Source organism: Nicotiana tabacum, chromosome 5, assembly GCF_000715075.1.
Source record: "Nicotiana tabacum cultivar K326 chromosome 5, ASM71507v2, whole genome shotgun sequence".
In the NCBI taxonomy this organism is placed as follows: domain Eukaryota; kingdom Viridiplantae; phylum Streptophyta; class Magnoliopsida; order Solanales; family Solanaceae; genus Nicotiana; species Nicotiana tabacum.
In genome coordinates, this window is record NC_134084.1 from 152269469 (window position 1) to 152284422 (window position 14954).

A 14954-nucleotide genomic window follows, 5' to 3' on the forward strand; every position below is an offset into this window, starting at 1 on the left:
GCATGCAGAGATTTAGGCCTTACCATCATAAAGATAAACATGAATGCATAGAAAATAAATGTTGAAGGATCACAAAAAGGGTATCAAGGTTGATCATTCATAGCCTTTCTGAAATGACAGAGGAGGAGCATTGAGTCTTTCATGACAGTGGCAATTAAATCTTTTTCCATCTTTGAGTACAAAGTTATTTCAATGAGGTAAATTCCAAGTGGGAATGAAGCATGTACATTCTGAAAAGATCCGCAAAGTCAAGAAGTTGAAAAGAATATACATGAAAGATAAATGATATCAAATGATTGTCTTTAAAAGGCGCTCCAGATCTATTGGAGATTTAAGCGCAAAGCACAATAAAAGTGTGAGCTTTATTAAAAAAAGATGCAATGAAATAAAAAACTATAATGCAAGAAAAAGGTGGACTTCATAATATTTTCCTTGATAATTACTATCTTTTTTCTGATTATATCTATTGCTTAGTACCGCTCGATTCAAAATATAACACAATACAACTACTAAGTTTCAAGGAACTGAACTTTAAGCTAAATAAAACTTTATATAGGCATTACGTGTGTATATATATATATATATATTTGATAAAGTACATGTATAATAAAATCAGTGGTATCTTATCAAGAGTTAATCATTCTTCAACAAATGGTAGTTGATTCCCTACATTTTTAGCAAGAAAAATTCTAGTTCTTCAGGTAAGATTATTTAGCATCAAATATGTCAACGTCATGGTACTAAAAGAAAAATAAAGAGGCAACTCTGGTGCAGTGGATGAGACTGCTCCTTCCTTAACTTGAGGTTTCGAGTCCGAGCCCTGAGTATGGAAAAATCCTTGGTAGGGAGTGCCTCCCCCCGAATAGGGCCCTACGCGGCGCGAATCCGTATATAGTCAGGCTCCAATGCGGATACCGAACACCGGGTGAAAAACCAAAAAAAAAAGAAGAGGCAACTCGCTGCAATGTATCTGAAGCAATATTCCTCAATCAAGGGATAACTCAAGCCATTAGGCTGCTCTTTACATCATATTTATATAAAGATCAGAAAACTAATAGACTTCTACTAAAGTTTAAATTTAAATAGAAAACACTCTTCGTACTAAAAATGCTTTAAATACCGAGAGATATAAAACAAATTCCTCAAGTACAATACAAATCAACATAAGATTATAGAAATCAGAAAGTTTTTCAAAACTCCACATAATTAGTAAATGAACCATTCTAGTAAGATGTGGTCGGTCTTATATAAATAAACGAACAATGCATTCAGTGGCGGAGCAAGAATTTTTACTAAGAGTGTCAAAATATAAAAAATTAAATACACTAAAAATTCAAGAGGACTCGAAGTATAATAAATATGTATTAACTAAAAAAAATTATTTAGCAATACAATGCAATTTTCCAGCGAAGGGGTATCAATACACGGCCCTTGGTTATAGAGCCTCGGTCCCGTCATCAATTGCTAATGCATCCCATTGAACAAACAAATCGTTTAGAAAAGGTCATCCTTTAGAGGACTGATTTAACCTTGCCGCCGTAAAAAGACATATATTCATATTTTATCATTTGAGAACTAAGTTCTAGGGTGATTTTTATTTACTTGTTAACTGGTCAAATTGAATAATTTAATGAATGAAATTCTTCGGTGAATTAGAAATAAATGATTTCAACATATCGATAAATCGGAGAAAACAACAAAGGGCACACAGATGACAAAACAAACAATAGTGAGATTCAAAGGAAGAAAATTAATGTTGAAGAACATTGAAGAGAGAGTTAGAAAGAATAAAAAGAAAATAGCCATCAATTAAGCCATGAAATTGGAAAATGTGAAGAGAATCTGAAGAAGATTAGGGCAGAAGATTGAAATAAATGCTAACTTGCAATTGCTACACCTAAATGAAAAGATGCTGACAACTCAAAGATCAGTACCCCAAATTTATGAAGTAATCACATTTCTCTGTTGTTGGTTGGAGTGAACAAGAGAGATGAAAGAATGAAATTTCTAGAATGTTGAGCGTTTGTATTAGAATAAAACTGGAAACAATACGTAAAACACATTTTATGACACGATTAAATTACTCTTTTACCCTTGGTCGACCATCTTCTCTTTTCTATATATAAAAATAAAAATTACATTATAAAAAAACATAAACAGACAAAATTTAAGAAATTTTTTCATAATCCTAGCAACAATAGGTATTTTACATATATGGCAACTACATAAATACATCCCCCAGCAGAAAGCTATCAATTTGGACCGATAATCACGTTTAATAGAAATTTAAAATATTAATATTTCATGGCAGTTGACATTAAATGCCAAAGAAGACTTACTTTCTATAGCACATCCACCTAAAACAAAATCACCTATTTTTATGTGAAAATCTCGTTGTTTCCCAGCCTAAGCAATTCATTCCAAAATTATAGGATAATAATAATGAATTTCAAGCAAAATAAATTCTCCAATCATTTTCACAGCATAATTTCAAAATACTTTTAATATAATTTTAAACCCACACTAGTGTGATTCACTCTCCATAGGACGACAGATAATTCCCAATAAGTACCACAAATATAATTTCAGTATATTTAAGTATTATCTATTATATTCACAATAAAAAATCTATAAAATTTATGATATCCACAATATAATTTTGATTTTAATATAATTTTTTATATCCATTAGTATAATTTTGGTATGATTCGATTCACCCCATATAAATTCCAATGAGTACCACAATATGATTTTAGTATATTTAAGTATAATTCATTATATCACAAATATAATTTCAGTATAATTTATATAAAAATTACGATATCCATAGTATAAATTTTAATATAATTTTTATACCAACTGTACAATGTCAATATGATTCACTCTACATGAGCTCCCCAAAAATTTCGAGTGTATAATTTCTGTATAATTTATTATATCCACAACATAATTTTAATATAATTAATTATATCCATATAATGATTTTCAAATATATGAAACCAAATCTGATTACAAATTGAAATCAAATCTGAACAACGAACTAAGTAGAATTTTGATTTTAAGCAAGAAGTTATACACATAATTCCTCTAAAAAGTTATACCAAATATATATAATGAATAATTAAGTATGTAGTATTAGTTTCATAATGATTAACTGAATATAATTAGTGTAACAGTTAAAGAAGAGAGAGAAATATAATGAAAAATAAGAGAATATAATTGAATCCCTAATTTAAAATAGGAGAGAGAGAGAGTGAAAAGACAAATATTCCTTAATTGATGCGTTTTGGGTGTGCTCATTAATTATGTTCATAAAATTTATCTGCCATTAGTGTAAATTTTGTTGCCATTTATGGAATAAATAAAGAGTAGTATTATTTTCTTAAATATTTTTTAAAAAGTGCTTACCTGTGTATTTTTGTCATATAATAAAAATATAACTAGTATGGATAGGCCTTACTGCGCACGGGCCCAATAACACTGCTAAACAATGGAGTATAAATTTTAAAAGGAGCTTATTTCATGATTAAATTTTTTGCCTAATTTATATATGCATACTATAATATCAAGTTATTTAAAACAATATAAAAATTAGCCCTAAGAACTCTGCTTAGTAGATTTGTCGGAAAAAAAATAATTATTATAAATAAGTTCTCAGGTATCATTATTTTCCTCTCCCATTTAAATTTAAGGTTTAGGCAGATCTATTAAGAAAATCATTTAATAGTATTACTATAAGAATTTTAATCGAGTTATCATTTATATTTTCTCAAATTACTCTTTATATATCCTCATTTTTTTCAAATTATTTACCGGATCGAGGATAGATTTGAAAAAACTAACTAATACTTTCTTGGTTTCTCAAAGCAACTTACAATATATTGATATAACTTTCTACAATATTAAACTTAAATCGATTAAATTTTCATAAAAATAAAATTAGTTTAAATTTAGTAAATGAGTTAGAACTAAAATGAACAATGTGCTTGAGGAAAAATAGGTAGGTCAAATTTTGCTACAGGTGTGGCTCTTTATTACTTACTTCATTTTGAGTTATATTCTCATTAATCAAAGCCAATTTTAACTCTTTTTTAGTAATTATGCATTCTTTATAAGTACCATACTATACTCAATGCTCCAGCTGTAACTATACGTCGTTCTCTCTTGTGTACGTCTAAGTATATCTTAACCTTGTTATTTCTACAACTTCTTATATATTTTATTTCCCCCAAGATTATACTCTGGTTTTAAGTAATACCTAATTGATTGGTAAGGAACTTTCTTTATTTCAACCCCCAAATTTTATAACAAATGCATTATCGTGCATTAATGTTTACTTGATTTAGGCTCTGCAACTTTGAAGTTGCAGCTGATGGCAATTAAATATGTGATGAAACTTTTGTTATCTAGTTTGATGGCAACGAAGAATTTACATCATTTTGTTAGATTTTGGAGTTTGAAAAATCTTCCAACTTTTCCAGTAATTTAGCTAGTTTGTTATTTTTAGTTGTAAAATGTTAACTTTAAAATTTGGTAAAAGAAAAAAGCAAAGAAGAGAAAAATGATAACACGTGCTTCAAAGCTTTCATTTTAAAGCTGCGTGTGTAATTACTAAAGAGAATGAAATTGGACATGGAGAAAAGGCCACGTTCGCCCAAGAGGGCCACGTTCCGCCCACAATAGCTCACAGCTGAGCGGTCATGCCAAGATTAGCTAATGAAATGACAAAAGTATCCTCAGTTCACATTATAATTCCAAGAAGCACACATGTTGACCTTGAGGTGCATGTTATTCCCTCTTATTCATAAGTAGTAATATATATAAAGTTAAAGGTGGCCACAACAATAGATATTAAAATATAATAAAACAACATAGCACAACGTAGCACCAAGGCCCATTAGCTCAGTTGGTTAGAGCGTCGTGCTAATAACGCGAAGGTCGCAGGTTCGAGACCTGCATGGGCCAACTGGTTATTTTTGGCACTTGCTTTTTATTTACTAACAACTCATTGATCTCCCGTTTCTCAGCTCTTATAGTTTCAGATGTTGTACCATTTTTTCAGTTATGCGTAAGATTTAAATTTGATCAACAGCCAGCCTATAAATCTCCAATTCCATCTTTTAATAATACCTTCAAATTAAATCTATGTGGTTTCTCATTGCATCAATATCTTCACTATTGTGTTTCCTTATCCTAGGTTCTGCTGCTGGCTTATAATATCTAACTTTTATTTTTATTGGTCTTTTATTTTACTTTTCTCTCTCTCAAGATATATGGCATTTCATTTTATTTACAGAAGCTTGATCAGCTGACTTAGAGCCGGCAGGCTCAAGGTTACTATTAATTTTTTTATAATAACCGCAAATTTAGCGAATTTGCAATATTGAAGCTTGTTAATATTATTTATTATGACTATAAGGTGGAATCTTTTATAAGAAGATAACATCATTACGTATGTAATTTAAAGAAACGAGTTTTGTGATATTTTTGGAGGAAGAGACAAACATAAGAATCATTAAGCCTCTGATATTGGCACGACCCAAAATTTAGATCTAATTTTTTATATAATTAAATTTATAGAGAAAAGAGTTAATCTAAGTCAATATTAATACCAAATGACATATTTAGTATATTTATGAAGAGTACCAAATATGTGTTACTAGATAATGATATTTTGGAAACAATAATGATTTAAGTATATGAATGATAGCAATAAATGACAATAAATGACGTTTAAGTAATAAATAGAGCAATGTTCACTCGACAAGGGTGAGATTTTTAACTAATCCTTCTGACAATGATGGATGATAATAAGCTATTGAATATTCCGATTCTTCTTGGATCTGGAGAAAAAGATAGGTGTAAAGGTAAATTTTGTATGTGTTCAATAAAGAGAGAATATTCACAGTGAACGTCAATGTTGTTCTTCGTAAAAATGGTCAATCCCCTTTCTAGAACTACACCTCTTCCTATTTATAAGGATACATGAGCCTCAAAACACTAGATAGTACAACAGAGAGGAATATTCGCTAGGATATTTTTTAGGGAATCTAAATTTTCAAACTATCCGTTATTGCACGCCGAGGACGGATGCTCGTCCTCGTCCACATCTTCTATTAAGCTACCTGACCTCGACGATGATCTGCCTTTTGTTATATGACCTTAACCTTTTGATATGTTGTAATGCCAGTGTATAGTAGCCTTCAAAGGCTTTTATATCCGTTGAGCAAGTCAAATACGTGACGTTTAGTTTTCCGCTCATACACTTGTACCACTACATTGTTTGACACCGTTTCGCTAAAATTAGAACCACACAAGAGAAAACATACTAAACATCAATATACAACAAGCAGTACTAAAGTTTCATAATACAGCTACGCTCATGCCCACATTAATTAACATATGAATTGAATTGTGATAATAAGTCGACATCGTCCACACAAAATTCTGTGTATGTGATAAGCCACTAGCGAGCTGGCCAAAAGGGCCAACTGTGGTGCTACCGAACAACCAACGGCAAGTCTAAAGGCGGAGTCAAGATTTTAACTTTATGAATTCGGAATTGTAATCCTTTTAAGTTACTGATTTTTCAATTAATAAATTCTACATATTCAATGAATTTCCTAAAATAAATACATGTTTGAACAAAAGCTAGTAGGTTCGGCGGAGCCCGCATAACGTACTCTGCCTCCGCCCCTGGGCAAGCCAGCAGGCAAAATCCATTTTGATCATTGAAGATGAGAGGATGTAGAAGAGGCGCAAAGAGAAGGAGATAGGAGAATTCTGAACTAATCGTTGTGGGGTCTAGCCCATAAATTAAGGAAGACAACTTTCTTCATTTGTCTTTTTTTTCTAAATTGGCAGTCACTTTTCCTTTTGCATAATCAACATTGTAGGCCGTGTCAAATGTGATAGGCATGCAGAAAGAAAATGTCAAGTGTAGTAGGCGAGGTTCTGCCTATAAAAGGAGAGTTTCGGCTCTCATTTTTGACACACCAATCTCAGAGGAAAAATATACATGAGAGTTAGAAAGAAAAAGTGAGGTTTCACAGACAGGATATAAGAAAATAGTATGTGAGAAAAATAGAGAGTGAATGATATTATAGTGAGGTAGGAATATCAAAAGAGGCTTATTTTTTTTTTGAGTGTTGTAGTGATCTTTTGAGTACACAGTTATATACAATTATAATATCATACAACTTAAATACAATTTTTATACAATATTTTTCAACTTTCATATAATATTTAAATAAAAAATATATATATAAACAACAGAATATAATTTTTCTACAATTTTACTACAATTTCGTAAATATATAATGTTCATCATGTCTCTTCTTCTTCTTTCAATATGAAATTCAGCCAAAATCAAGTCTAATCTTCAACGAAACACCCTTAAAGTTGAGATATAAACTTCAAACCATATTCCCAATTGTTTGCAACAACACCCAATCAAAATAAATAATGATTTTTCAAAACCCAAATTCGAATTTAAAGCTTCAATGCTTTTTAATGGCTGTCAATGGTGGAATTGCTGCTCTCTTTTCCTTTGCTTTACGTTACTGAAATTAGGGATTGAGAGATAGAGAGAGACGTAGAGAGAATTCCCAATTCTTTGCAACGACACCCAATTCAAACAAATAATTTTTTTGGGGGTGAATTCTCTAAGAAAACACCCAAATCAAATGTAAGAATATCGACTCCTTTGCCTTTTTAGGGTTATTCTTTGAAGCTATTTTCTTCTTCATTGAAAATCAAGCTAAGTACAAACGTTAATGGAGGTGACTTTTTGAAGAAGAGAGTAAAAATTTAGAATGCTTATGGAATAAGAGAGGAAATAGGCGTTAATGGAGGGATTCTGAATTTTGTGAAGAGAAAATCGTGGGTGAGTGCAAGATACGTGGGGGAAAGGGGTGAGATATGGAGAGAGAAACGTGGGGGGAGTGGAAGATATGTTAGAGTGATTTTAGGACAGTAATTATTATCATTAATTCCCTTAAAATGTACATAAATGGTAATTGGGTATATAATATGTAATTATAGTAAAACTTAAGTAGAGAGGGTAATATAGTTTCATATAGTGTATATGAATGTAAAAATTTCTTTTATTTTTATATATTTTTATCCATATGTATATTAAATATCCCTTCCACCTATCCACTATTAGAAACCCTAAAATCTAAATTCCTAATTTCTAATTTTCCTCAAATCTCAAAAAACAACCCTCTCGCCTCTCCCTTTCGCGTCGCCTCTCACCGTAAAATCTTCTACTCTCTGAAGGTTGAGGTAATAGTCAACACAACCATAACACCACAACGCCTCGCCACCCATTATCTTCTCTAATTTTTTCCTCGTTTCCTCTAATCTCATAACCCAGCCGTCAGTTACGACCATAGCCAGAGCAGCAAAAGGTAATGTGGATATGCTTTATATATAAAGACTAAATATTGGTACAAGATATTAGATGTGACTCTTTTCCTTAGTACCTAATTTGATGATCATTAATACATGTAATGGTCAAATACAAAAAAAGGCGACTATTGTACAGTTATTATTATAAACATATTTAGAGAAAATATCTGCTACAATTTTAGCTTCTCTGATGTATTGCATAGATGTATTTATCATTTATTCTATTGAGCACAGTGCATGCTATATGTAGTCAGATTCAATGTGTAAATGTGATGTTCAAATCCTTGGTCAGTTGCAATTCATGTAATAAAGTTTCACTGGGGTAATAGAAGTAGAAGTAAAGTATTTGGAAAAATCCAGTATCCAACAACCTACAAGCATCTAAAATACATATTCAAATTGGTCGATAAATCACCCGATAACTGCCCAATAATAGATAAACTGATACCAATCCGCCCGATATCTTATCGAATGGCTAGCAGATTAATATATATAAAAACCGATAACCGATAAATCGAACTGTTAAGAATAAATAACCGCCCTGTCCGCCCAATAAGCTGCCCTAGTGTAAAATTCAAACTCTCGCCATCTAATCTTCCACTAACTTTGAGCGCCCATCCTGGATTAAACAACTTTAACCTTTTCAATTATAGAGGGTAAAAATAGCTATCATGTTTATTTCCGTCACATTGTTTTTGGAATTTTTTTAAAGTCAAAAACATGTTCAATCCTTATTAATTCCAATCAGGGGCGGCTCTAAAGGCTTGGCCAGTGAGGCCATTGCCTTAGGCCCCGAAAATTTGAAGGCCCCAAGCTCACTTATTATTATTATTATTATTACTTAATCTCTTATTATTAAGACTATTATATACTATAGAATTTATATAAATAATTATTATAAAGAAAAGTGTTATAGTATCTTTTTTTTTTGTTATTTGATTGAGGTTATTTTATACCAATAAGTTCATAAATTATGATAATTTTCTCACTCATTAATTAGTACATTTGCTTCACTTTTCAATTTTAATTTTATCCTTTTTATATAGGAATTAAGATATATATTGATAACACAATTAATTTCTTTTAGAATCCTCTCTGAAACTGCATGAACACAAAAGTATTCATGTAGCAGTTTTCTTTTAGTATAATTCAACATATTATATTAGGTTATTTACAATTTAATTTAGATATTCACCAATAAGTACTACTAATTAATAGAATGAACTACAATTATCGTTTAAATTGATCAGAAGGAGTAAATATTGTTGACACTGTCAATGCTCGAAACTTAAGTTATTGTGTTATATACGTTTATTTCTTTTTCTTGATTGTGATGATAGCCAAATTTTCACATTTATTTCTGGATCTCTAACATCCGGGAATCTACCACTTTATTCTTTGTACTCTTCTTCCTAGTTTTTTTTAAAGTCACTATTTTTTTGTCTTAAATGATTATGTAGACAATAAATTGCGTCGAGAAAACAAAATCAAGATCAAAAAATATTGCAACAATCGTAGTATTTGATTTCAAGTAATTTGAGGTACAATCTCTATGAGTCTTCTGATTCTTCTCTCCAATAGTAAATAAATTCAAGGGCCTTCGAGATTGATCTTGAATCTATATTTGTTGTAACGAACGATGATCTTGAATTCAACTAGCACGAACTTTGATTTGAACTCGTACTCCTTGAACCTTAATTTTTTCTTCGTTATTGAGCTTGAACTTGATTTGTTCTTCGTTCTTGAGCTTGAACTTGAACTTGATTGCTTGAAGCTTGAAACTTGTGGAGGAATTTCAGCATTTGATCCACGAGCTCTTTCTTGCTTCTTGTTATAACTTATGGTGTCTTTTCTGGGTTATGAAGACCCCTATTTATAGTTGTGGAAGGGAGGAGTTATGATAAGAACAAACTCTTTCCGACAATCAAATTGAAGTGTGACATGATTGCATTTGATTGGCCAGAACATGTCACTTGCACACGTGACGTGATTTCATTAGCCTTTTAATGTGACTTGGCATGCCTTGTCAGTTTGACACATGGCATGATCCTATTGGCTCTTCCGCTTGACTTGGCGTGCCACATCATATGTCACGTGATACCAAACTGGGCCTCTAGGAAGTTGACATCTTGGACTTAATGAAGTGGGCACATCACTTTAACCCAATTAAATGGGCTAGCCCAATGGATTAAGACTTATTTATTTAATCCATATATATTAGATTTATATAATTAATTCATTTATATTAGCCCATATTATTTATTTAGATTCAAAATGTATTTAATTTGAGATTAAATCCAAATTTTTTATGAATTTAAATTTAATAAAATTTTAATTGCCTATAAATATCCCTTACTTCAAGACTTATTGAGGTGTAGACCTGTCAAAATTGAAAACGGATAAAATACTAACGGACTATCAAAATTGGCTTAGATAAGTTTAGAGCACAAAGAATTGTCCATGCAATTTTGTTACGTGTACACCCGGTCAATTACTTGATCAATATAATGACCATTTGCTTTGAATAGGAATAAGACAAAAGCATTGAAATTTGTGATTTCATTGTGAAATCGGAATTGTCGTTTGATATCTACATTCCCTATTGGGAAAGGAAGCCTTTTCTTATTGTCGTAGTTAGACGTAATTTCATATGAGGTTGGCAATTCCTACAACAATTCAAGTTTCTCTTGAATTCATTGTTGCCGCCGTAATTAAATGAATCTTATACGGAAAGCAATTGCAGCAGGCGCCTTATACCCCTGATCCCACATCCACACTTCACTTTCAACAATCGTCTTTTGATATCTATAAATACTACTCTTTATTCTATTAGCATCACTTTCACCGTTTGCAAATCACTTTGAGTCTACTTTTAACGATTTGGAATTATTAACGCGAAGGTAATTTGTTTTTCTCTTCTTTTACTTTTCTTCCTTCATTGATTTTTTTGTAAGTTAAACAAGAAAGATATGTTCTTGTTTAACAAGACGATCCAAGCATGAAGAAGTTGATATTAAAGTGTGAAGGAATGGGTACTCATCCTCGTCCGAATATCGGAGAGATTACTCTCAAGGTGGTATGACTATCGGAGAGGTTATTCTCAATGCGGTTCGACTATCAGAGAGATTACTCTCAATGTGGCTTGACTATCAGAGAGATTACCCTCAAGGTGGCTCGACTATCGGAGAGATTACCCTCAATGTGGCTCGACTATCGGAGAGATTAATCTCAAGGTGGTCCGACTATCAGAGAGATTACTCTCAAAGTAGCTCGACTATCAGAGAGATTATTATCAAGGTGACCCGACTATCGGAGAGATTACTTTCAAAATGATCCGACTATCGGAGATATTACTCTCAAGGTGGCCCGACTATCGGAGATATTGCTCTCAATGTGGCCCGACTATCAGAGAGATTGCTTCTCTTTTACTTTACTTTGTCCAACTTTTATCTTAGTCGCATTTACTATTATCAGCTTTACGCGCTTGTAACAAAAGATTCATATCTTGTTGTTGGAGAGTTCAAATGACGAACCATTTGATTTTTCGAAATTAGACCTCAATATCTAAAACATATTCAAAACTTAGAATCGAACACATTCATAATTGCCCCATATACTATTTTGAAACCAGCTTTAGATTCCACCATGTTAAAAATTTCAGATTTATGCAGTCTCACCAAAACATTAATATCTTGGTCTAGAAATGTCAAAATTATGAACCGTTTGATTTCATGAAAACTAGACTTCAAAATCTAAGACATATCCAAAATTCAGAATCAAACAATTTGAGAATCGTCCCAGATATTATTTTGAATCTAACTTTAAATTCCGACACGTTGATAGTTTTAGATTTGTGCAATTTCAACAAAAAAAATTGTATCTTGGTGTAGAGACATCGAAATCATGAACTGCTTGATTTTATGGAAACTAGACTTCAAGATCTAGAAATATCCAAAATTTGGAATCAATCACTTTGAGAATCGTCCCAGATATTATTTTGAATCTAACTTTAAATTCCGACACGTTGATAGTTTCAGAGTTGCACGACTTCGCTAAAAGTTTTGTATCTTGAAGTAGGGACGTCGAAATCACGAACCATTTGATTTCTTGGAAACTAAATTTCAAAATCTAAAACATATCCAAAATATAAAATTTAATGCCTTAAGGATAGTTTCAGATGATAGTTCGAAGTCGACTTTGGTTTCTGATATGCCGACAGTTCCAAATTAATGCGACTTCACCAAAAATTTTGTATCTTGGTGTGGAAGCCTCGAGATCGCAAGACCTTTTTAATTGTCAGAAATTGAAATTCAAGAGTATCATTCTCACCAAATATCTTGGGTTCAAGTCTCATTGAATTTGTAACGTCGTGAAGGCACACCAAAAAAACTTGATGGTTTGGCGAACATGAAGGCATATCGAATCCTCGGACTTCAATACAAATGCTTGGCGGCCTCCTAAAATATATTAATAATTTCCTTGAAGACGCCAATTTACTATAGCGGCTTGCCCCCTTTAAATCAAATGGGATCCAAAGTTTAATAGAAGAATGGTATCTCAGCTCGATTTTTAAGTGTTGATTGAATGGATTATATTCTATCGTACTTCATTCGGACAACGATTGCGGGATTATGTATCTTTTGAAATTATGCGACTGAAGTCAGAATGAAACTCTAAGCTGCCTACGTACCTCTGTGAAGAGGATCAAGTCATACCGTAGTTCAGAATGGGTGATTTTTATTTTTTATTTTTTTATTTCCTAACTTTTTCCTAGGCCGCCTCTTTTGAGGTTTTCAACCTAGCGGACTCCCTTTTTTTATGGTGGGCCGTATACAGTTTAAACTCATGTGGGCTATGAGTGTAGGAACATGCAGTTTAGGCTCATGCTTCAAGGAGCGTTTCAACTTCAAGGATAATACTTCTTCAAAAACGTGCCATTGAACCGATTCTCATGCCATCGGCATCAACTAGCTTGTAAGCCCCACTTGAATAAGCTTCCTGCACGACATATGGCCCATCCCATTTTGAAGTGTACTTCCCTACAAGCTTTTGGGAAGTAATAATGGGTCTTCGTATGGCAAGGACTTGATCTCCTACTTGAAAGGATCTTGGGAGAAATCTTTTATTGAAGGCATGAAATAATCGAGCTTGATGACATTCAAAACTCTGTTGAGCTTCCAGCCTCTTCTCATCAAGAGCCTCCAACTCTACTAATCGAAGTCAAGAATTTTCTTCATCAGTGATCCCTTCTTGAATAGCTAATTGTAATGAAGGTATTTGACGCTCGAGTGGTAAGACATCTTCGACTCCATAAACGAGTGCATAAGGGGTCGCTTGTGTTGGTGTGTGGTGAGTTGTCCTATATGTCCACAGAGCTTTTTCCATACGGTCATACCAATCCCATTTGGATTTGTAGATAACTTTCTTTAACAAGTTGCATAGAGTCTTATTGAATGCCTCGGCTAGACCATTGATGGAAACATTGTACATAGAAGTGTTACGTTGCTTGAAGCCATAGAGTTTACAAATCTTGTTTGTTAACCTATTGTCGAACGACTTGCAATATTTGTTATTATGTAACGAGGAATGCCAAATTGATAGATAATGTTTACTCGGATGACACTTGCAACATTTTCCTTCTTACTTCCTTAAGAGCAACAACTTCAACCCATTTTGAGAAGTAGTCAGTTGCAGCCAAGATGTATAGGTGCCACCAGAGGACTTTGGTAGTGGTCCAACAACATCCAATCCCCAAGCGACAAACGGTCAGGATGCAATAGTCGGGTGCAACACTTCAGGAGGTTGATGAATAAAATTCGTATGGAATTGACAAGCCTTGTATCTTCGAGTGTAGTCCAAGCAATTTTTTACCATCGTTGACCAATAATATCCCATCCTTTTTATATAGAAGTGGAGCTTTGGTCCAGACTGGTGTGACCCATATACCCAGAATGTGCCTCTTGCAAAGCTTGGAGTGCTTCTTCTTCCCCTAAGCATCATAAGAGTACTCCCTCGAATGACCTTCTGTATATAGTATCTTTGTAGTAAAGGAAGCGAGGTGCACGACGACGGATTTCAGTCCTTCTCCTCGAATTTTCTAGAATTATCCCACAACTTAAGTAGCCGATAATGGGTTGTCGCCATTCTTCTTTCTCGGGTTCAGAAACAACTACAAGATGCTTTAGTTCATTTTCTTCACCATCAGCCTCATTTGGCGGCGATACTACCCATTTTTGGCAGACAGTAACTTGCGCTTGATCAGGCTGGGTTAACGATGAAGTTAGGGCAGCTAAAGCATCAGCCTTTTTATTTTCTTTCCTTGGCACATGTTGAATAGTCACGTCACTGACCCTCCCCATTAATTTTTTAGCATAATCATGATATGGGTGTAGTTCAGGTTTCTCGATCTCGTAACTACCTAAAAGGTGGTTGATCACTAACAGAGAGTCACCAAAGACTTGCAATTGTAGTTGCTTCATTTTGACAGCCATTTCAAGCCCAAGTATTAGTGCTTGATACTTAACAACGTTGTTAGAGCAGAG

At 33.0% G+C, this 14954-nt stretch overlaps 1 non-coding gene across 1 annotated transcript; it reads left to right on the forward strand.

Annotated features, from left to right (window-relative positions):
* Window positions 1–4891: 4891 nt before the first annotated feature.
* TRNAI-AAU (transfer RNA isoleucine (anticodon AAU)) lies at window positions 4892–4965 on the forward strand. The gene has a single exon. It is a non-coding gene; the product is annotated as a tRNA-Ile (tRNA).
* The last annotated feature ends 9989 nt before the right edge of the window (window positions 4966–14954 follow it).